Source organism: Rutidosis leptorrhynchoides, chromosome 4, assembly GCF_046630445.1.
Source record: "Rutidosis leptorrhynchoides isolate AG116_Rl617_1_P2 chromosome 4, CSIRO_AGI_Rlap_v1, whole genome shotgun sequence".
Lineage (NCBI taxonomy): Eukaryota > Viridiplantae > Streptophyta > Magnoliopsida > Asterales > Asteraceae > Rutidosis > Rutidosis leptorrhynchoides.
Genome location: NC_092336.1, coordinates 590,394,494 through 590,418,732, shown reverse-complemented (window position 1 = coordinate 590,418,732; position 24,239 = coordinate 590,394,494). Strand labels below are relative to the sequence as shown.

The following is a 24,239-nucleotide window of genomic DNA, read 5'->3' as shown; positions in this document are numbered from 1 at the left end:
ATATTATCGTCATTTATCTTTACGTTTTATCGATAAACCGATCATTAAACGGTAAAAAAACCCCTTTTATAATAATATTACTATATATAATTATATATATTTTATATAAATATAGTTGTTAAAAATATAGTGTTAAACTCAGCTAGCTCCCTGTGGAACGAACCGGACTTACTAAAAACTAAACTACTCTACGATTAGGTACACTGCCTATAGTGTTGTAGCAAGGTTTAGGTATATCCACTCTATAAATAAATAAATAAATAACTTGTGTAAAATTGTATCGTATTTAATAGTATTTCGCAATAAAAATATAACTATTTTATATACACCTCGCATAACATCAAGTTTTTGGCGCCGCTGCCGGGGAAACGCTATATTTTTACGCTATATTTTTGTAAAAATATATTATTTCTTATTTCATAAAAATATTTTGTATTTATAATAAGTGTTAAAAATAATAAGAAAAAATAAATAAATAAATAAAAACGGGCCACAATACTGTAGCAGCCCAAGAATAGGCTTGGTACCGAAGCCATGCGATCGCATGACCCAGGAGCATAAAACTCATGCGACCGCATGAGTGCTTCTGACACGTCTGGTACTTGATACAGCAGAATTAGGGTTACGTATTATTTATTATTATTATTATTAATAATCTAATTAGGGTTTAAATATTTAATTAGTTATTAATATTAGTTTATAATTAGTAATATTAAGTTTTAATATTATTATTAATTATATAAATTAATACTTTTATAAAATAATAATATAAAAATAATATTTTTATAAAAATAAATAATTTTATCATTTTTTATATTTTTATAAATTGTATCTTTCTACACATTCCTTTCTTCATTGGTTGCAACTATATGTTGTTCTAGTTAATGTTAACCCTAACTTCAACATGTAACTGAAAGGATAAAGTTACATTATGGAACTGTTCTTTCATTCCATCTAAGGATAAGTTCACCTGCAGTATGGTAAACTGGGTGATATCCTTCATTGTTCGTTCAGACCGTCCTGAAGGCACTATAGATAATTATGGCTTGCATTGCATATAAGTCCGATTATTCACTTTCAGCAAAAGTTTCAATTCATATAGTTAAATGAAACGTTCTTAAATATCGAGTTCTTTATGCCTATGGTCTCTTTCCGAAATCAAGGGGTTAGTAAAATCTGTGGCAAACACTATCCAGACATCAAATCGCATGGTTATGATCACCATGTTTTCCATCCTACCTGTCAGCTTTGTATTGCGACATAAGCGCTCAATGTTTTAGATGAGTTTAGTAACATTCATGATGTATTTCATGCATCCAGCTTACTAAAGATGCCTGTAAGGCTAAAAACATCATCTTTTCTTTTGTGGATATATTCAGACAACATACTCTTGTTAACCAGAAACGAAATCAATTTGTTGATCTCCTAAGAGACTTAATTAATAGCATATACCTATTCTTACTTTTATACGCCAGAGTACCTTTCAAGGTAAATAGCTCACTTTTTAGCCCACGAATCTTTCGGAACTTTGATACGCTACTTCTTATTTAAATATGGTACCATTTTTTTTTGTCATTCCTCAAATTTCGGGACGAAATTTCCATTAACAGGTGGGTAATGCAACGACCCGGCTTTTTCGACTTGCTTTTGTGCCTTGTGTTTTTGCGAAACTGCGTATTTGTGCGTACTGTGTTACTTTATACTCTGGAAACTTGATTTACGTGGTTTACTTCCATTTATATGTTAAAACGTGCCTTAGAGTACGTAGGATACATAACTTGATCATTGGAAGCCTTTATAACCGTTAGTGTTATTTGACGTTTCGAATAAACCGCGAACTTGCGCGCACGTTTAACTTTTGTCATAATCGGAATATTATGACTGCGAAATATTAATTATTATTTTATAATAATAATTACCTGGGTTTTTGGATGCTTAATTACGCGTAATAATTTAATTATGCACAATAGTTAGTCTTGTTGGACTTTCTACCTTGTTGGGCTCAAGCCCACCCTACTCTAGCTAGTGACCCAATTAATTAGCCCTTGTCCATGTCATCAATCCTTGTCAAATTCCTTGCTTATAAATACTAGCCCTTGTCCATGTCATCAATCCTTGTCAAATTCCTTGCTTATAAATACTAGCCATTTACCTCTCATTCAAATCACTTGCTCATTTGGTTTTCACACACACTTGTTCTTTCTTTCTTCCCTTTCTAGTATTGCTTGTAAGTCTTCTTTTTCTTCTTCTTTTCCTTTCATTTTCGTGGCCATCATCATCATATTATGGAGATCAAAGTTCCTTTTAGCTTTGATCTTGCTTATATCTTGTTGATTCAAGCATGAATCTTTCAAGAACATGGAAGATTCAAGCTTTCTAGCTTTGAATCTTCACCAACTTTGTAGATTCATCTTTCTTTTACTTTAATCTTGTTATTTTGTGATAAAGATTCAAACTTTTGTTTGTTATCTTCATATATCTTAAAGATCCAAGCTTTATGCTTCAAGATCTTCGAGAACACTAAAGGTTCAAGCTTTCTAGCTTTGTGACCTTATAAATTGTGTGAAAGGGATCCAAGCTCTCTAGCTTAGGGTTCCATCACCTCTTTTGACTTGGATCATGTTCATACTTGTTTGATTGATGTAAAGTTTGTAACTTTGTTTGTAAATAGGACTTGTAATTGTGTTAAGACTAAGGATATGACGTAACCTTGGTTCATCATCCATCTAAGACTCTTAAATGAGTTGTGTTACCACTTGGTCTTAATATATTGTGTATTGATGGTAGAATCTTGGTCAAAAGTGATGCTAAACCATCAACGAGTTGTACACTTGAAGCTACAAGCATCAAGGATGAGAACCGTGATGAGCATCAAGCACCAAGAACCTCACCGGAGCACTTGTCCACTGATTTTCGTATCTGATCAGACCACCTGGGCTACTGGAAATTTATTTTAAGTTAGTTCGGTTCGAGTAGATGATTTTCCATTTAATCCTCGTCTTAATCCGAGTTACGGTTTAGGATTTATGGCCCTCCGAGAGTCACTACACCTTATTAACGTTGTGCTGAAATTTCTGACCTACTCGCACTTAAACCGTCGCCACGGTCAAACGAAGACGAGTTAGGTTCTGAAAATTGGTCAGCAGTTAGGGGACTCACATACGGAGCCATATCCACTGATTATGCATCTTTTCGATTTACGTAGAGGTCTCAGCAGCTGACCGAAGTCAGCCTATTGTTTCGATCTCTATTCTTGTCGAACTTACTTAGCTTTTATGATGATGAATGATGATGATGATGACACTTAAACTTATTTTATGCACTATTAGAATTTATAAAAACAACCTACTGACCTAGTAACCCTTGATTTAGGTTGACGACCTTTCGGACCGACTTACTACTTGCGTACTTTCATTACCGCTTTTATCACTGTGAGTTATAGCATTCCCTTTTTACTTTAACTTATTTTGGGAACTGAGAATACATGCGGATTTTATGTTTTACATACTAGGCACGAGTACTTAAACTTATATATGTGTGGGTTATACAACGGCATAAACATTCCCTTTAGCTCGGTAACGTTTAATCATTGGTTTTTGAACCGTGAACGCGAATCTTAGATATGGATCCATAGGGTTTGACATCCCCACTCGGGCTAGTCGCGCTAGCATTTAATGGGTGTTTAATACTTCGTGAACATACGCACACGCCAAGTGTACTTTTAGGGGGTTATAAACGTTAAGTCTAGTTACCGGGTGCCCACGGCTATACATATACTTTATCATACTGATTTGAATTACTGATTTGAAACGCTTGTTTGAAGCACTGAAATCTCGTGGCCTACATTACATTACTGAATACAAACAAACTATAGCTCACCAACATTCGTGTTGACTTTTTAAGCATGTATTTCTCAGGTGTTTAGACATTGTTGCTTCTGCTGTTAGCCTTGCTGTTCTAGTCTCGGTGTATAGACTTGCTGTTACAGACTTGTTGTGTTAGACTTCCGCTGCATTACTTAGAGATGTGTCAAGCATGAAACTTTTACTTTGCATTCCCAACTTATGTTATTTTCAAAACAATAGCTTTGTAATGACCTTAGTATCATGTACTCATGTTAATGTTTCCTATTCATCTTTTGTAAAACGTTATCTGTTCATGAATGCAAAACTGGTTTTCAAACAGCATATAGTGTTTGACCTTGTAATGATCCTGTTGTTGTTGTACTGTACACGATGATTTTGTACGGGGCGTCACATAACAGCTGGTGGTTCCATTATGAAGAAAATCGCAACTGAAGCTTACAAAATTATTGATAATATGGCATCCCACTCACATGAGTGGCATCAAGAAAAAGATATCTTTCGTTCATCTAAAGTGGCTAGAGCCGATTCTAGCCACGACTTTGATTCCGTTTCCGCAAAAATAGATGCTTTCGAGAGACGAATGGAAAAGATGAATAAAGATATTCACGCAATACGAATCAGTTGTGAGCAATGCTGTGGACCACACTTAATGAAAGATTGTCACATTGAGCAAATGATGGAACAACGTGAGAATGTTTCCTACATGAACCAAAGGCCGGGAAATAATTATCAAAATAATTATCAACCGCGAAGGCCAAACTTCAATCGAAATCAAAACATTCTTTACAATCCAAATGGACCCAACAATAACTCGTACAACCAACAAGGTCTGAATAACTAACCAACTCAAAACAACACTTTCAATCAACAAAAACCTAGCTTGTATAAACCACCACAACAAACTGAAGAGAAAAAGCCAAATCTGGAAAAAATGATGGCAAAGTTAATGGAATCTCAAACACAATTTATTACATCTCAAACCCAAACGAATGAGAGGTTTGATCAGTCATTAAGAACTCATCAAACTTCCATTTTGAATCTAGAAAAACACGTAGGTACTCTTGCTAGCATGATGAGTGAGAGGGAACAAGGAAAGCTACCGAGTAATACTGAAGTAAATCCTCGGAATGAGAATGTTAATATGGTTTCAACGAATTCTGAAAAACCAACACCAGAAGATGGGAAGGTTTTAGATGTGAGTAACAATGAAGAAGTTACAACACCACCACCAACCGAGTATGTAAAGCCAGTGGTGGCACCATACAGACCAACCATCCCGTTTCCAAGAAAAGGAGTTGAGTATGAGAAAGTAATAGGTAATAAAGTTTGTGATACCTCTGGAAAGAAGAAGAATAAGAAAATGCAAGAAACAAAAACCGTAGAAGTAAACCCAGTGAAGACAGTTTCACCCAAACCTCCACCCAGGTTAGGTAATCCGGGTGAATTTATTGTTTCTTGTCTACTTAGTGATTGTGTCATGTATGATGCACTAGCAGATTTAGGTGCAAGTGTGAGTGTTATGCCTCTTTCATTATATAAGAGATTAGGAGTAGGTGAGTTAAGTCCAATAGAGATGAGTGTTCGACTCTTTGATCAAACCATTAGGCACCCAGTTGGAATTGCTGACAACCTACCCGTTCAAGTAGGTAATTTAACCTTTCTAGTCGAATTTAGTGTCATTGACATAGAAGAGGACCCAAACATTCCTCTAATTTTAGGTCGACCATTCTTAGCATCTACCGGGGCGTTATTTGATGTAAGAGAGGATAGAATGACACTTAGTAATGATGAAAAATCGATCACCTTTGTGAGTCGAAAGTCTAAATCTCCACCAACCAAAACCGTTGAACCAACAAAGACGATTGGCAAGAACCATATTGTTTTACCAACTCCTACGGTAGTGCTTAACAATAATAAAACGCCTAAGTGTGGGGAAGATGAAGTAACACCTAATGATGACCTGATAACAAAGAACCCCGTTGTTGATGCGAAATTAAATGACCCCGTTATTAACAGTTCAATGAAGAAACTTATTAAACGGATTCGCGATGCTAGAACCAATGGGAACTTTAAGTTATGTAACCGGTTAGTATCCAATCTATCGCCTAAATAAAAGGCGAAACTAGTTGAATTTGTAGATATTACACAAGAATCCGACCAATGGCTTAAAGCAAAAGTCACAGATATGCAAGTTGATTATGGTCCAAAAGAAATTGACGATGAAGTTAATCACAATTTCAAAACCACAGCTACTTAAGTGTGGGGAGATTCAAATGTTCTAAAAAGAAAATGCTGTCTAAAGTTAGTTGTTCTATTCTCGTGTAGTTCCGAGAATGGAATCCGATTGGTCTTTTCCTCTAGCAGACAATAAAGAACTAGTTTTCTCCCCCCATTCTAATTTTTTTTATAGGTTTTATATGAAATTTATACGCTTTTTTAATTTAAGTTTTGTGTGAATTTAAAAAAAAAAATTACTTTATTTCATTAAGTTAAAAAAAATAATTTCTAAAATTCATCGTAAGTTGAAGACTAGGTCATGGAATCGAAATTGCTTTACCCGAGGGCGGGGCGAAAATTTTTTTATCATTATTTTTAATTTTATTAATCTAAAGTATAACAAAAAAATTTAAAAAACCAAAAATCTTTGCTTTAAAAATGACAAATTTTAAATTTTGTCGAGGGACGGACTAGGTAAACATACCGAAACTACCTAAAGTAAAAGGAAACAAAATTTTAAAAAATTATTCATTTAAATTGTTTTAATAAATAAAGGTTTATATATATATATATATATATATATATATATATATATATATATATATATATATATATATATATATATATATATATATATGTTTGTAGTTTATCTTATGTACAAAACAGGGTAAAACAACGCACTTTCAAAGATTAAGTTCAGCAATAGCTACTAATTTTGTCGATAAGACGCAAAACATATGTAAAATTACAACAAAAGAAATGAACGATGAGGCGCGCCATCTATCATTCGACGAGCTTAGAAATTTCAAACTGGGTATTTTTAATCACTTTTCTACACTAATCACCCTCATGAATTTATAATTATAGTCTGATTTCATGCAAATGAGGGCATTGCATGATCTCAAGTGTGGGGAAGGGTTATAAATTCTCTCGAGTTTACACTTAGTTTAATTGCCAAATTTTGTGAAAATTTGAAAAAATTTCAACTAAATGAATTCAAAATCATGTTTATACATATTTATGAACGATAAAACTAGGTGTTAATACCGAAATTATTGTTACCTCGGAGAGAACATAAATGGAGAAACAACCCAAAACGTTAGAATTCATTTAAAATGGAATAGAAGAGAATAAAAAGGCAAAGAAAAAATAAATAAAAGCTAAGTGTGGGAAGAATTTACCAAGTTATTTAAAACACATATCACATATGTTTGTACAAGATTATTACAGGTACTTTTGTTTTGGACGATTTTAATCAGTTTTACCTAATTTACTGTAATATATTTGAAAGAAAGATGGATCTGCACGATGAATCAATTCCATCATTAAAAGGAAGTAAAGTCTTCCGAAAAAGACACGCGCTTCTTGATTTAGGCCAGGAAGTTGTCGTCCAGACCAGCTGTAAGTTGACGAAAAATCTAGAAAAGTCATCTCTAAAATCAGCAGGAAATCCACGGACCTCAGCATCAAACAGGGTCGCCAAGTGGTCAGACTTATCCTAACCATGAGAGGATCTGTCTCGTAAAATGGGGTGGGCACCGTGCAAATTAGCTTGATAAGACTAATGAATCAAACCCCCAGAAAGGATAATCTCCTTAAAGATTAAAAATCAGCTTTTAAGCCTGATATTACTCCATCCTTGAGATTGACTTTAAAGATTGAGAATTACAAACTCATGAAATTCAATGATATCTAAACTCGAGCTTGAACGAGAAAATATTTTGATCAAATTAAAACCGATTTGTTTTTCTGAAAACCAATTTTCAATGCGTTCATTACCATTGAACGTAAAATCCTAGGAATTCACCTGGAATTCATTAGGTCACCTGAACCAAATCGGGTGTCAACCGTAAGAACGGTGGTTGCATAACATGGTCGAAGACATGACCTTGTGCCAGACCGAAAAACTATATGGTGATCTTTACTATTGCTCCTACAAAGGATAGTTATTGCATCTGACACGTTTGAAACCATGAACATCTGCATTTCATTAGACATTGCCTTAACAGTTGCTTGATCAACGCTTTCCTTTACAATCGGACGGTAGTTTACCGAAAGGTAATATACGGAGCAAGTATACTGGACGTGTTGCTTTCCTAATACAAGGATTAGCAAGTGGGTGACACAAAACCACAAGTTTTTGAGCTAAAATTTAATATTTTGCAAACACTGGTGAAGGGTTATTCTGAAAAACTTATCTAGGGTAAAAGCTAGAATGAATTTTCAAAAGATCAAATATTTTCATAAAGATCCAATTTCCTTAAAGGATCTAAATTTTCATAGTCATGTGGGACTGTAAACCACATCGTTACTATCATTGTTTATACCGCCGTATCAAAATCACTGATGTATAAAGTGTGAGAAATAAAAAAAGTGATTCGAGTGAAGTGTGATTTTATTTTAAGTTCTGTATCGCTTGAGGATAAGCAACGCTCAAGTGTGGGGATATTTGATAGTGCTCCAAATGAACATATATTTAGACACAATATCCTTCCAATATGTAAAGCTTTTAGTTGCAATTGTTCTATTTTTATGTAATATTCGTTTAAATAAATAAGTACGAAGACAAAAGAAGAAAATGACGATTTGAAGACGCAAATGACCAAAAAGCTCAAATGTACAAGATATAATTCAAGTGGTTCAATTTATTGATGAGAAACGTCTCAAAATTACAAGAGTACGAGCCGCAAAACGCAAAATACAAGATATTAAATTGTACGCAAGGACGTTCGAAAATCCAGAACCGGGACATGAACCAACTATCAACGTGCGACGCAACGGAGCTAAAATTACAAGTCAACTATGCACATAAATATAATATAATATATAAATAATTCTTAAAATTATATATATATATATATATATATATATATATATATATATATATATATATATATATAATAATAATAATAAAAAGTCGGCAAAACTAGAAAACAAAAGTAGGTGGCCTGATCCAGCTGGCCATGCGATCGCATGGCCAGGAAGACCATTTTTCACGCGATCGCATGAAGCCAGATTCCTGGCCAGGTACTATAAATTCAGCATATTTCAACGAGTAAAACATACCTTTTTCTTTTCCTTCATATGTAACGTAAATATATATATTTATAATATAATTTTAATTTTAAGTTAATAATAATAAAGTTATTTTAAGAATGTTTTACGGGTTTTAAGTCGAAATACTGTCCGTGCAACGCTACGCGATTAATCACCACTGTAAGCTATGTTCTTCCTTTTTAAATTAATGTCTCGTAACTAAGTTATTATTATGCTTATTTGAGCTAAAGTAATCGTGATGTTAGACTAAATATTAAGACGGGGTTATTAGATTTTGTACCATAATTAAGGTTTGGACAAAAGACCGACACTTGTGGACATTGGACTATTGACTATTAATAGATAGGGGTATTGTCTAATCGAATGACAACTCATTAGAATCTATCGAACCTATCTTCAAATTAGTTAATCTAATAATTATTAAAATGATTATGTATGTTCTATTTAGTGACGTTTATACGACATCTTTTACGATCATTTAATTAATTATTCGGGTTGGGTAATTGATTATTCATTCTGATCAAGTGGGTAAATTAATATTCATATCTCATTAAAACAGGGGTGGATTACATACAAGGATAATTGGTGTAATTGTTAATAAAGTATTAAAACCTTGGATTACACGCAGTCGATAACTTGGTGTAATTATTAACAAAGTATTAAAACCTTGTTACAGTTCGAATCCCTAATTAGTTGGAATATTTGACTTCGGGAATAAGGTTAATTTGACGAGCATTTTATAATTATGACTGATGGACTATTATGGACATAAACCAGATAGGTATCAAATAAACCAGGACAAAGGACAATTAACCCGGGTAACAATTAATTAAAATAAAACGTCAAACATCATGATTACGAAAGTTTAAATAAGCATAATACTTTTATTTCATATTTCATCGTACCTTTATTTACTGTTATTTTAATTACTGCAATTTACTTTATCACAATTTAAATTCTGTCATTTATATTATCGTCATTTATCTTTACGCTTTATCGACAAACCGGTCATTAAACGGTAAAAAACCCCCTTTTATAATAATATTACTATATATAATTATATATATTTTATATAAATATAGTTGTTAAAAATATAGCGTTAAACTCAGCTAGCTCCCTGTGGAATGAACCGGACTTACTAAAAACTACACTACTCTACGATTAGGTACACTGCCTATAGTGTTGTAGCAAAGTTTAGGTATATCCACTCTATAAATAAATAAATAACTTGTGTAAAATTGTATCGTATTTAATAGTATTTCGCAATAAAAATCTCGCATAACATCAGCAAACAACATGATATCCTATTGTAACCTGAGTATTTTTAAATTACCTATCCAATGGTATTAATTTCACAATCCAATTCGTGGTCTATCAAACCCAAAATTTCTGATCAATCACAAAAACACAACGTTAATTTCAATTGGCCATAACTTGATCATCCTGAAACGAAATCAATAGAATCCAAAGCCTAAAATCAATAGTTTTTCGCAAGGAATCTAATTATCACATAATATCATGCATTTGAAAAATCAAAATTTACTGTAAATGCAATAAACAATTCGGTTTTCATGCTAATCAACACAACCGGACAAATTAACGCATCAAACAATAATCACACATCAAGACTTGAGCAATAGACAACCTAATCCATGAAACTTTAACAAAAATCAGATTTTAAAGATTAGGGTTTAGCTATTTATACCTTTGATCACAAAATTAACGACACACACGCGTAGAGGACAACGAGAATTGCAAGTTTCATGTTCAAGGCTTGGCCAAAAATTGAAGTTTGATGTGTGTGGGTGTGAGTATGGCGACGGCAGCAAGAGGGAGAGGAGGGATCGACTGTTGCAGTTTAATTGTGAGGGTTTTACTAGTTTTAGGTTTAATACTTGTATTCATACTAACCCTAGTTCACTAATTTAGCACTTAGGTCCCTCAAAGTTGCAAAATTAAACATAAAAGGGGGTGAGAGATGGGCAATCGGCCGAATGGCCTATGGGGTAAGTTCTCGGGCTCTCGTTTTACAAAAGTGTGTAATCATGGTTCATTTCAAGTGCCGTTTAGTCGTACTGAAGGCCCGGAACGCTAAACCGATCGTTAAAACGCAATCAAACATTAATTTATTAAAAACCCAATGAATTAAATATTTTTGAAAAGTTAATAATTATTAAAATAATTATTAAAATAAACCCGAGCGTTTCGTTTCTCAAAAAGCAGTTATCAAAACCGTATCGTTTTTATCGTATTTCTTTATCTGAAATATTTATTCGAATTAATATCAACCCATATTAAATAGTGTAACCCTCCAAGGATCAAGTATGTATTTATTACACATAAATACATAAAAGTCAAGCAATCGCCGTTAAATAACTAACAGAAAGTTAACGGAAGTGACAGAAAAAGCAGAGTTGTTACATTACCCACCTGTTATTGAAAATTTCGTCCCGAAATTTTAGTGATCGTCTGCTGAAATAGTTTCCTCGGGAAATAGTTGCGGATACTTTTGTCTCATCTGATCTTCACGCTCCCACGTGAACTCTGGTCCTCTTCTCGCGTTCCACCGAACTTTAACGATAGAAATTCTGCTTTGTTTCAACCGTTTGACCTCACGGCCCAAGATTTCGACAGGTTCTTCAATGAAACGAAGTTTGTCGTCGATACGCAGTTCCTCTAAAGGAATAATCAAATTCTCATCGGCTAGGCACTTCTTTAGGTTGGATACATGAAAAACGTCGTGTATACCGCTGAGTGCTTGTGGTAGTTCCAACCTGTAAGCTACCGGTCCAACTCTTTCAGTTATCTCGAACGGTCCAACATATCTAGGACTCAGTTTACCTCGTTTCCCGAACCGTATAACACCCTTCCAAGGTGATACTTTAAGCATGACTTTATCACCAATTTGGAATTCTATGTCCTTCCGTCTAACATCGACGTAACTCTTTTGACGACTCCGATCCATTCTCAATCGTTCCTGAATCTGTAGGACTTTCTCCTTTGTCTCTTGAATAATCTCAGGACCTGTCAACTGACTATCCCCCAATTCGCTCCAACATACGGGAGATCTACACTTCCTTCCGTACAATGCTTCGAAAGGTGCAGCTTTAATGCTCGCATGGTAGCTGTTATTGTATGAGAACTTAGCTAGTGGTAAGTACTTATCCCATCCATTTCCGAAATCAATGACACATGCTCGCAACATGTCCTCAAAAGTTTGAATAGTTCGTTTGCTCTGGCCATCTATCTGGGGGTGATATGTTGTACTCATATCTAAACGGGTCCCCATTGCTTTCTGTAATGACTGCCAAAACCTGGAAGTGAATCTGCTGTCGCGATCAGATATAATAGATATAGGCACTCCATGCCTGGAGACGACTTCCTTAATGTAAATCTGAGCCAACTTCTCTATTTTATCAGTTTCTCTTATCGGTAAGAAGTGTGCAGACTTAGTAAACGGTGATAGCGGTAGAACCTAACTCACGATGAACAAAAACATAAATCCGTTTAAAAATTTTGGTGGGTTCTATTTAGTGGGTTTAATCTTTCCTTAAATAATAATTAGATTATATTTTTAATTTTATATATAATAATTAGAATTATAATATATAATATATAGATACAAATTTCCATAAATAACTTTCAACCACAATTCAAAAAAAGTTTTATATATATATATATATATATATATATATATATATATATACACACACACACACACTAGGTTTTGAGCCTGTGAGTTGCACGGGTGTGTAAAAAATCGTGCAAAAAATATAATTGGCAGTTCATATTGGTATGTAAATAGTGATACTAAATAGAAAAAGTATAGAGCCCGTGGTGTTGACAAAATTTAAAAATTCTTTTGAGTTTAAGAGCCCGCGGTGTTAACAAATTTTAAAAATTTCTTTTGAGTTTAAGAGTTCGTTGTGTTGATGAATTTTATAAGTTCTTTTTAGTTTAAGAGTCCATGGTGTCGACAAATTTTGAAAGTGGTTTTGGGTGGTGTTAATAACTTAATATCAACAAAAAAAAAATTTCTCACCATTAATATCTTTTTAATATATAAAGTATAGACTACGTAATGTTTAGAGTACAGTGAAAATTTGTCATGGAACATAACATTAGTAAAGTACAAGTCTTATTATTTTAGAAACTTGTTAGTCATTTTAACAAAATAATGGTACCCGGGGAAGTTTTCATGTATAATTAATATTATAATAGTTATATTTGAGTGTTCATAAATTTTTTAAGGACTTAAACTGTAAATTAAATTATTTTCACATTTATTGTAAAAAATTGTTAAAAAGAAATGTTTTGTTGTTTCGTACCATTAATATATTTTTTAATATCATAGATATTAATTATTAAATTAAATAAATAGTAATATTTATAAGATTTAATAATTTAAATAAATAATAATTATCGTTCATATAGGACAATAAAAAACACAAAAAGTTCAAAAAATTTTGTCAATAAATAACTTACACTCTTAAAATATCAAAGAATAAATAAATGATGTTTTAAATTAGTAATTTACAAAGCGAAGACAAATGATTTGACAAGTTTTCTACAATTACGGAGTACTCAATTTGGCTAGCAAAACATTTTCATTATAATTTGTCATTAATTAATTTGTAATTAATTTAATTACATTTTCATTATAATTTGTCATTAATTAATTTGTAATTAATTTAATAATATATATATATATATATATATATATATATATATATATATATATATATATATATATATATATATATAATAGAGATATAATATATAGATACAAATATCCTAAAATAACTTTCAACCACAATTCATAAAAAACTTTTGGTTTATATATATATATATATATATATATATATATATATATATATATATATATATATATATATATATATATATATATATATATATATATATATATAAAGGTGATTTTCACACGCCATTTTTTTATCCATGTACATTTTTGTCTCATTAAATTTCAATTATGCCCTAAGGGAGTTGAACTTATATTATTAACGTAAGTATAGTTAAGGGTAACATAGATAGTTAGATCGACATGGATTAAAAAGTGGTGTGTGAGAATCGCCTCCTATATATATATATATATATATATATATATATATATATATATATATATATATATATATATATATATATATATATATATATATATATATATATATATATATATATATATATATATATATATATATATATATATATATAGGGGCAGGATCAATGGCGAAGTAACCAATCGGGGGGAAGCGGGGGGAAGCAATTTTTTTTTTTTTCGTTTTTTTGGATTTTTTTTTTCCGGGATCAAGATCACACGAAAATATGAACATTTAGAAGAGACACTTCGTGATAAATGTTATTATTTAGGCGGGAAAACGATCGACAAAAATAACATTCAAGATAATATTGTTCGTGAAGAATATGAACGTTTTTTTTTCTTCATATTTTGTAAAGTAAAATTTAGCCCGATTTAGGGTTTAGGGTTTAGGTTTTGGTGTTTTGGGTTTATTCCATAAACCCAAAACACCAAACCCTAAACCCTAAACCCTAAACTCTAAACCGTTCTTGTTAAAAACTCAATCTAAATCCTAAATCTAAACCCTAAATCTAAACCCTAAACCCTAAATTTCTAAACCCTAATATCTAAACCCTATAAACCCTAATATCTAAACCCTAATATCTAAACCCCAATAGCTAATACCTCAACATACGCTCGAAAACCACGATAATTGTTATATATTATTTCTTCGAGCGTTTTCCCGCCAAAATAAAAATATTTATCACAAAGTGTCTCTATTAAATGTTCATATTTTCATCCCATTTATAATGTTCGTGAACAAAGTTTTTTCAAAAAATGAAAAAAAAAAGTTTTTGATTCCCCCCGCTTCCCCCGATTGGTTACTTCCCTCTTGATCCTACCACTATATATATATATATATATAGGGGCAGGATCAATGGGGAAGTAACCAATCGGGGGGAAGCAAAATTTTTTTTTTTTTTCGTTTTTTTTTGAATTTTTTTTTTCCGGCATCAAGATCACACGAAAATATGAACATTTAGAAGAGACACTTCGTGATGAATGTTATTATTTAGGCGGGAAAACGATCGACAAAAATAATATTCAAGATAATATTGTTCGTGAAGAATATGAACGTTTTTTTTTTCAAGTTTTGTGAAGTAAAATTTAGCCCGATTTAGAGTTTATGGTTTAGGGTTTAGGGTTTGGTGTTTTGGGTTTATTCCATAAACCCAAAACACCAAACCCTAAAGCCTAAAGCCTAAACCCTAAACCCTAAACCCTAAACTCTAAACCGTTCGTGTTAAAAACTCAATCTAAATCCTAAATCTAAACCCTAAATCTAAACCCTAAACCCTAAATTTCTATACCCTAATATCTAAACCCTATAAACCCTAATATCTAAACCATAATATCTAAACCCAAATAACTAAAACCTCAAAATACGCTCGAAAAACACGATAATTGTTATATATTACTTCTTCGAGCGTTTTACCGCCAAAATAAAAACATTTATCACAAAGTGTCTCTACTAAATGTTCATATTTTCATCTCATCTATAATGTTCGTGAACAAAGTTTTTTCAAAAAACGAAAAAAAAGGTTTTTGCTTCCCCCCGAATGATTACTTTCTTCTTGATCCTACCACTATATATATATATATATATATATATATATATATATATATATATATATATATATATATATATATTATAAACTATAAATCATGAAGTTTAATCCTATCTGTCACTCTCTAATGACCCCCTAATCATGTTTGCTGACATACAATATTGCTAATTAAACCTAATTAAAGATAATTAATCAAAAAATATCAGGCGTGGCCATTTACATGGACGGACGGGATAACTGTGCATAATTAGGGGTTGATTGGCTGCGTTCTTCTTTTAGGGTTTCCCAAAAATATTAACACCAGACCTCTCTGATCTTCTCCCAAAATAACCACTACGAAATCGAAATCGACGATGAACAAATTTTCAATCAACAAGCCGTAATCCTTAATCCAAACTCTTATATGGCTGTGATTTCTATTTCTTTTGTAGCGATTATCATCGTCATCTTCATCCGTCAAAATTCCGCTGTCACAAACACAAACCCCGGCCGTACGTTCGTTCCCAAAATAATATTCCGCCCAGATTTGCATCGCCTATCTTCTCCTTCGACGATTCTGCATCCTATCCCATACAAACCCTAAAACTCAATTGATTCAATCGGAAAATAATCAAACCCATCCTAAAACTCAATTGATTATTGCGGATAAACCAAATACCTCAAACAATCATTGATTTCATCTGTGTTTTTAGGGTTAACGCGATTAATCAAAAAAAGGAGTCTGCAGTATTTTTTTTAAGGTTCCAATTGTCACAATTATACGGTTTAAAAAACAATTACTCGGTTTCTCTCATACCATTCGTTGTTTTCCTTCTCCCGTGGATTTTTTCTTCCGACTCGATATAAAATAAAGTCTTCATATCGAATCAAGTCATCATGCCCACCAAATCTTAAATCAGGTATGCGAAAATTGTTGTTTGGTGTAAAAGTTGATTCATGTTTAATGTTTGGTTTTGTTTGTTCCTTTCACTACGGTTTTGTTAACAAAAATTGATTCATGCTATTCTAAACAACAGATGGGTGTTTATCTTCTTAAATCATTATCAATGATTTATTTATTTTGTTTTTGGTATTTTCATGTGTAATTTTTGCTCCTTGTCCCATTATAGTTTAATTGATGAAATTTGCATTGAATTTTATAGTTAAAAGATAAATAATTGATGATTGCATGTAATTCACATAAGTTTTTAGTTCTGTACAATGTTTGTCAGAGTTTTGGTATGCAGAATGCATACAAATGACTTGTGATTAAATCTTAATGTTGCTATTGATTATTTATAATGGAGAATGCATATATTAGTACGTCTTGCGGTTAACTTTTTAAAAGCTTGCTATTTAAATCTGTTTAGTTAAGTATAATTGAAGGCATATAATTGTATCTATAATTATGTTAACTGTAATAGATCATTGAAGTCTTTTTTTTTTTTCATTTGGAATAGGAGACGGAGGCATCCATCAATGAAGCTATATCGGCTTTCTCATTGACTTCAATTTTGACAAGAGTAAGGTACTTATCTGTTGGTTTTCGTCAAAGTTTTGACTTCGGACTGTTTTTATAAGGTCAATATGCTTAATACATGGCCACATCTCTTTTTGGAAGATATTATTTTCTCTTTGTAGATTGGCAGATTAGTAGGAAGTCAAATATGCTTATGAAGGCGCATTGAGAGGAAAGATAAATTTTTCTCATTGGTGGTCAATTTCCTCGATGTTTATGCATGTGGTAAGTTTATTTCTTCTCATCTTAGTGAACATTGCCATAGACGTATTCTTAAGTACGTAGAAGGAATTTAATTAAGTAGAATTGTCCATGTAGATTACTGTTTTCGTGTTTTATTTTATCGGCATATCCAGCTTGCAAAGAAGTGGCTCCAAGTTGGTTTGCATGATCTTGCCGGTTTATGATAAGCTGACATTGAGAAGGAATTCTAAAATTATATGTTATGTTACAATGCAGTAGGTTGCTATCTCACTATGTTAAACTGGAAGACCGATGCTTGATTTGCTAAACATTATACTACCTTTAAAAGGTTCTACATTATAAATATGCTAAATCATAATCTGAAAGATTAAAGCTTGCAGGTAACAAATATATAAAATTATGAGTTTTCCTACCATTCCATTTGACTTAATTCTGACCTAATTATATTGTAGTTTCCATTGTTTATAACTTCTGGATTCAATTGATTGAGTTTCATAAGGCACTTTTTGAGTTGCAAAACACAATTTTTGTGTCCCATCTAGCAAACTCTTTATTGGTATAATGTTTTAATTTTAGCATCACTTTCAAAATTTTGTCCAAGTTTTAAAAAAAAAAAAAAAATGAGGATGTAAACAGTTAGACAACTTGGCTACAAAACTGGGTCTTTGATCAGTTATAATCGAAGTTGTGTTTTTTTGTGAAGACCTTACCCACAACATATATTTATGAGCATAATTAGACAATTGTGTGTTGCTAAAGTCTTTGCAAGTTGCATATTTTGTTGGCGTGCATAACTTTTTCATTATCTGAAAAATCGTAGGTTCTAAAGTGTATTTGATAAACTTATTTGACTATTATTCGAATGTCAAAATAAAAAAATGAGGTGGCTATTTGAAGGGGAGTGACAATATCTCTATGACTAGCAACTTATGCAATGGCCTATTAGAATAATGGATTGTAGCTTTTATGGGTGTAAATGCCACTTTTAACCCATTCACTCTCAATCTTGAGGTATGTTCGTTAGGTTGCGAACTACAAGAAACCAACCAAGATTATAGCCAATGATCTCCGCATTCTACACAAATGTTGGTTCATAATCCTTGAACCTATTTTTAATGGTTTGTGGTTTCATGTTTTAAGTGTGTCTTGTCAATTGCTGAAGTTATGTCCACAAAAGGTCAACACAGTGTGATTGCTTCATTGAATTCCACCTCCTAACATAGTGCAGGTTTGCCATGTAGATCATATCATTTATCACATCGAAAAAGGTGAATATTGTACTTATCTAAAACATAAATTACTAATTTGGTATAGATTATCAGGATGTACAACGTGGAAGCCGTGAAACGCTATTTGCTTATTTTTAGGTTGTGCAAAGATGCTCTCATGTAAGCTCTTATACCAAAACAATTGCCGGATTAGTGATTCGTAAGCCTGGACTTTTACTATTTCTTAATAACAGTAGCTTTTGTTAATTGTTTGTTATATTAGTAATATTGATTATCCTTTAGTATTGATTTTGCAGTTGTGATAATTTAGTGCCACTTACCTCTAAAATGGCCAAATGTTGTATCTAATGATTCAAACGGGTCAAATCTCACCCAAGAATTTTAAAATGGATCATCATCTTTTTTTTTATATTATATTTCAGTCTCAATTATATACCCTATAGTCAGATGGGTGAGTAATATCTTGGTGAGAAATTAATTGTTGATACTATGATGTAATAATGCAATACCACAATTTCAGTTTGCTTTCATTTTTATTACTACTAAATAACATGTTATACGTTTTATTTCAGCTTCGTCCTTTGATGGAAAACCATAATGAAGGATTCAACAACATTGTGTCTCTGAAGGTAATGGTAGTAAGATTGATCTCAATGTAAATCTAGGTGTGTATCAAAATGTTGCAGACTTAGGATCCTGATAGTTGTGATGGTTAGTGGTTGACGGGTGTTAAAATGGGCCATAGACAATGAAGCAGAATAGAGACGCAGTTCAATCACATGTATAGTAAGGAAATCAAGATGAAGGTATCATTTATTTTATCATTATTTTTATTAATGCAGTAGTTCCATACTACGGTTTACGCAGTATTATTCTAAATTATTCTAATTAAATTTAAAAACTTGGGTACCATGTATTTACTTAAAAAGCAGCTACTTTTAATTAAGGTTTCAATTGAATGAGGTTGACTGGATATTTTTTTTTTGTCCAGATACTGTTTCATGTACAAGTTGAAACAAACTTATAGTTGCAGTTGCTTGGAAAATGTATTTGTTCATGTTATTATGGTTCATTCAACCCAATTTACTTATACTATATACTTTTCCTATAATACCGTTATTTTATATATAAGTTTAAAAATCAATAATGTTTGCGGATGAGTTCCCGTGCAACACACGGGCTCATAAATTTAGTATATATATATATATATATATATATATATATATATATATATATATATATATATATATATATATATATAAGAAATTATGACGTAAGTATGAGGTAATCGGGGTACTATTTCTACAGCTAATATATATAGACATATACTACGTAGTTGACTTTCAAAAGGTTTATATTTTCTTTTTATTATTCAAATAAATATAATATAATTATTATAAATACAGCATACTATTAGGTTCGCAAGATCTGATCGTTCCCACATAACAAAACGACATCCCTCCCCCCAAATTATATTTTACCCCAATCTTATCTAATTTTTCAATTTTTCAATTTTTCAGAGGTACAAAATGTAAAAATATCAATTAATTGAAAAAACATAAACTAACTCTTGAGTCGTCGGACTTATCCACCAAGGGATTCGTGGAATTTCTGTGGATTGCGTTAACCCCACCCAAATTCTTACGGGGACGTATGTTCCTACTCGATGCGCGTTAAATGTTTCCGCCACCACCATTAAATTAGAAATAATTTTACGAGTCAAATGCAACTTGGTATACGCAAAACGTACTTTTTAATAAACGTTAAATATTTCGGGCTACCTTTCATATATAACAGACCCGTATCAACGCGTTTTTGCTTCGGTAAATACATAACACTCCGTTAAATATAAGTATGCAATCCGAAAGGCTTCGCAGCATCGCGCGGGTCGATCCGGAATTTGTTAAATACTATTAGAAATGCTTCAAATACTCCACATTGCATTTTCATCGGGCTCACTGATCAATGTACTTAGAATTGGGCCTGTCATCTGGGCAAAGTATTACTTTGGACCTTTAACTGATTCCTACACCTAACATAAAAAGCGAGCTGGACCAAATCCATCAGGGACCAGGCCCTGGAACAATTCATGCTTGCAAAAATACATTTAGGTGGCGTTTGATTGGAGGATTTGAAATCCCAGGATTTGAAATTCTTTGGGATTTTAAATCCTATGGTCTGTTTGGTTCGAGTTTTGTTTGTAAGAATTTCAAAGAACTGCAAGACTGATTGCAAATGATTCAAAAACTGCACTTAACAAGACTTGACACTTAACAAGACTTAACAAACAAATGAAGCTCTAATTAGTAATTTGGCACTTAACAAGACTTGAATGAATATTCAGTTATTCATATCATATCATCACATTATTCTACAAATAAATGACAAAATTAGAAATTCTTCAACTAGAAAATAAAAAGGCTTAATAACAGATACGAATGGGCAGCAAATGGGCTTCCGTAATAGTTGTTTGGTGGTGGTGCAACACCGTATGTGATGCATACCTTTTATCAGATTAATTAATAAATACATGCTCAAAATTTCTAATCAAAACAATAAATCGCAAGCAAATTGAGAAACTGGAGCTAGTTGAGACTAGAGCTAGTTGAGAAATTAGAAGAGGTTTTAGCTCGTTTACCACCGTTATCGTTGACGGGGCCGTTGTCAGTTGACGCAAGCAACTCCGGCGAATAATTCAACGAGATAACATCATCATTTGGATGATCCTACGCTAATACTTGATTTGGGTAATTACGAATGGGTTGTTCTACCAGCTTTTTTTTTTTTTCAATTTCAAATGGGTAATTACAAGTTCTGATTTTTTTTAAAATAAAATGTGCTAGGTGGTGTTGGTGTATGGAGAAGAAGAGAGAGATGTGTAGGGGTGAAGGGTAATCAACATGGGCCACATGACTTTCATGTGTACTGGGATTTCAAATCCCTCAAGGATAGAGAGGATTTTAAAATCATTTATTCATGGGATTTTAAATTCTTATGGTATTTAAAAAACTCCAACCAAATATGGTATTTTGAAGGATTTAAAATACAAATCCATCAAATCCCATGAACCAAAATGTATATACTAGTTATATAATTGAAATCTTTGTGACTTGTGTCGTTTAAGTTTCATTTATTTCGTACTCTGTTACTCCGTATTAACTACGAAGTAGCATTTTACTCCGTATTTCTTTGTAAATATAGTAGAATAGCTTAAAAAGATCACAAGGAGTATGAAGGTAAGAGAAAATGCATTTTACAAAGAAAAGTGTTGAAAATTATACATAGATGACGAGGTATAACTAATATAGTTTAAATTTAGCTTTTTGTCGTTAACAATTAAAATTAATATTAATAATAATTTGATACACTCATTTCGTGAGGCCTCACGGGGTATTTGATCATGCACTCGTACGTTCTATGCACGAATTTGTTAATAAAATCTCTACAGTTTGACCATGGATTAAAATAATCACATCGATTACATATAACCACGTTAATATCTTGCGTCGATTTACTTTTCGCGTTCATTCTTTCGTTTATTGTTTGTGTGGGTGAGTAATCTTGCTAGTACATCTGCGTTGTTTGGTCCATAAAACCTAATATTAATTCTATACTTTCTGTGTCAAACAACTTTTTTACCTCTTATTCACCTCTAGAAATAAAATGACTTCAATTATAATATATTTTGTAGTACTAGATAGCCAATTAACTCAGACACCACCAAGAAATGTGCAAATAAGTTCAGGTTCGAGAATCGAAGGAATTCATTCAAAAGGTGGGAAAAGATAATTATGCTTTCCCTTCAACTTCTGAATCCAGTGTATACAATCCTCCTCAAGATACAACTATGGGGCCACCAGTCTACCCTCCGGCGAGAGGAGTTAGCCAAAATATACACAACTCAGATAATCAATTTTCTTACAAAAAAAGGAAATTTCAGAGGAAATTACGAGAGGTATTATAACTCTCAACGGACACTGCCACCAGCTTTAGTTGATACAGGAGCCATGTTGGTATTACCATCAGATCCGGGCTTATGGCCAGATGTAATAGCAAGATGGGAATCAATAATTATTAATCAATTAAATAGTTCAACATGGTTCGATAATAAAGCTAAGATGAATTTCGTTGAAAATCTCCTAGGAGAAAATGAAAAGATTATGTGGCAACAATGGCGGACAACATACCCAGAAGCATATTTGGCACTTGAAGCAATGGCGAATGACCTTCAAAACATCACCTCACAAGTACGTCAAATAATCATCATGGAAGATCCTTACAGAGGATCCACAGAAGAGCAAGATAGGTCATACAGAAACCTGGAAAGATTAACATGTGAAAATACGAAGGATCTCCGGAAATTCTTAGATGAATTCAGAATCCTTGCCAGTAAGTCAGGAAGACTTTTCTTTCCAGCCATAACTGATAAATTCTTCACAAAACTTCCACCAGTTTTATCAAAAAGAATTGAAGAAGCTTTCAGGAATAAGTATCCAGGACTAACTTTTGGAGTTTTACCAGCAATTAAGTTCACGCATACTTATATCACTGAAATGTGCACAGAGGCAGCCTTGCAAAAAGAACTTAGAGATTTATCTCTTTGATCTGCCATACCTATTCCTGGTTATTATGACAGGCCCAGAAAGAAGTATGGAATTCGTAAATCTAAACATACAAAGGAAAGCCTCATGATAAAACTCATATCAATGTATTTAAAAGAAAATACAAAGATGATCGTGGAAGAATCAACAAATGTAAATGCTACGTTTGTGGAAGAGAAGGTCATTTTGCTCGAGATTGTCGAAGCAAAACAGGAAATATGGCCAGAAGAGCTGTTGTTGATAACCTAGATCTCAAAGAAGATTGGGATATCGTTTTAGCAGACATTAGTGATCATGATACTATTTATAGTATCTCTGAAGGAGAAGGTGGTGCAACTATGATGAATATTGGAGCAATGATTGAAGATTCACCACTCGAAGAAAATGCATTTACTGCAAGACAAGACGAGGAATATTGTTTCATGTTCCATCCTGAAAACATGGAAGATATTCACAAAAGAGTTCAAGAGGCAGGATCTTGGAGGCCTCATGTGGAACTACCTAAAGAAAGCAAGCAATGTGTTCATACATGGCAAGAAAATGAAATCACAAATTTTATCTTCTGCGACTTCTGTGGAATTGCCACAACATAAATGTCTAGATTACATTGCACTAAATGTAAACTGACATCATGTTCGATATGTTCACCTCATTACTTAAAGAAAAAGGTTTTCGTAAAGAAAAACAAAGAACCTGAAGCCAGCCAAAAGGAAATTCAGGCAGATCCCCTTTGGAAAATGCTAATCCAAAAGGATGAAGAATGGAAGCAAGTTATTAAAGATCAGGCAAAAGAATCAGCAGAATGGAGGATCAAAGAGCAACAAGCCCAATATAAAAAGGAAAAGTGGTTCCCACCACGCTTCCTTGTCACTCTGATGATTTTTATAATCTACAATACCGC

The 24,239-nt window shown here is 32.6% G+C and overlaps 1 long non-coding RNA gene across 3 annotated transcripts; it reads left to right on the top strand.

Annotated features, from left to right (window-relative positions):
* The first annotated feature begins 16,098 nt into the window (after positions 1-16,098).
* LOC139845595 (uncharacterized) lies at positions 16,099-19,863 on the top strand. 3 transcript variants are annotated; one of them, XR_011758391.1, is made up of 3 exons: positions 16,099-16,705; positions 17,246-19,543; positions 19,729-19,863. It is a non-coding gene; the product is annotated as an uncharacterized lncRNA (long non-coding RNA). The 3 variants fall into 3 exon arrangements; XR_011758390.1 differs by lacking the exon at positions 19,729-19,863 and having other exon boundaries at positions 17,246-17,313; positions 17,427-19,702; XR_011758392.1 differs by lacking the exon at positions 19,729-19,863 and having other exon boundaries at positions 17,246-17,529; positions 18,649-19,702.
* The last annotated feature ends 4,376 nt before the right edge of the window (positions 19,864-24,239 follow it).